This window comes from Elephantulus edwardii, unplaced genomic scaffold, assembly GCF_000299155.1.
Source record: "Elephantulus edwardii isolate Elephantulus edwardi_28Jun2011 unplaced genomic scaffold, EleEdw1.0 scaffold00315, whole genome shotgun sequence".
Lineage (NCBI taxonomy): Eukaryota > Metazoa > Chordata > Mammalia > Macroscelidea > Macroscelididae > Elephantulus > Elephantulus edwardii.
Window position 1 is genome coordinate 8,021 of NW_006400065.1, and position 1,498 is coordinate 9,518.

General features: G+C 52.3%; 1 pseudogene; it reads right to left on the reverse strand.

The window, feature by feature from the left end:
• Nucleotides 1-276: 276 nt before the first annotated feature.
• On the reverse strand, nucleotides 277-1,332 carry LOC102859273 (annotated as a pseudogene).
• Between the last annotated feature and the right edge of the window lie 166 nt (nucleotides 1,333-1,498).

Genomic DNA, 1,498 nt, shown 5'->3' on the forward strand with positions numbered 1-1,498 from the left:
TTTTTTCTCCAGCACATGAAACATCCCACAGAACCATAAGTAATGTGGTGGTGAAAAAAAAAGGTGTTGCTGGAAAACGATGAGTTAGACTTTTAGAAATAAACTCGAAAATATATTTTAAAAAAAAGACAGTTCTATAAATAAACTAGAAAATAAAAGATAAATAAGAGGCAATTTCATAAATAAACTCGAAAAGAAAAAAATAAATAAAAGCAAAAAAAAAAAATAGGTTTTGCCAGTGGTAGCATTTCAACCCTCCCCCTGAATAAAGCGCACGGAGGGGCGTCCCCACGCTGTAGTTGCCTAGGCTCTGGCTAGGCAGAGTCTGGGGGAGGAACTGGGTGACCTTCATGGTGGGGACACATGGTTCCCCTTCTTGGTCTTGCAGATCTCACTCAGGGCGATGTAGGAGCCCGAGAACTTGTAGGACTTGTAGTAGTTGGGGAGTAGAATCTTGAACACACACTCGTCCCTGAAGGGCGAGCCATAGAGCTTGCACTCGGTGTTCATGGTCACGAAGAAGCGGCTGGAGACGCCAAAAATGCTTACCGCGGCCGGCTCCACCGGCGACAGTTCCAGCAGGCTGTCCTTGGCATCAGCGTGCTGCCGTCGGGCAGCACCTGGAGGTAGAGACCGATGCCTACGTTGCAGTAAAGCCTCCGCCGCCGCTTGATGACCAGCAGGTAGTCTCCTGCACCGTTCAGCATCGCCGCCTCCTTGGGCAGCGCGGCCACCGGCAATCTCCACAGAGAGCGCTCCACCGGGCTGTCCGAGCGGCGCTCCAGCTCTGCCTCCAGAGAGTCCTTGGGGTCCCTGGGCACGGCGATCCCTTGGCCCGTGGAGACTGGCAGCAGGATCAACAGGAGCGCAGACAGCAGCGCCATTGGGGCACGTGGGCCTTGCGTCTTCAGCATCCGTTTGCCTGGGCAGGTGAGGGCGCGGGGCGGGTCAGGGGCGCGCAGCCAGGCCCGGCTGGAGGGAGAGGAGGGGTGGTCAGGGGCGCACAGCCAGGCCTGGGGAGTGCAAGGCTCAACTCACAGAGTGGCAGCAAAGCACAACTCAGGATGTTATTGGGCTGCGTGCAGGGCAGGAGGCAGCTGGAAGGATTGGGTCAGGAGAGACCGGTGGGCCCTAAGCACCTCCAGCCCGTGTTTGCGGTTTGTGCTGGATTTCCTTCCACTCTATCCAAGATCTTCCGCTCAGATCCCTTTGAGCGTCTTCAGCAGAAGAACAAATAGTCCAGTCAAGTAATGGCCCACCCAGACCTCAACTTCCAAAACCCTGAGACCAGAACTACTAGATGGTCTGGACACAAGCTACACCTCACTCCATATAGGCGAACTAACTCTAGACGGACCTGGGACCAAGGTGTCAAGCGGAAGAAGATAAAGATAGTCCAGATTAAGGCAAAACTAGGAGCACTCCTCAATGGCATTAATAGTATAAGTGTAATAGTAATAAGTAATAAAATAATATTCATAATATTAGTAAGTAATAG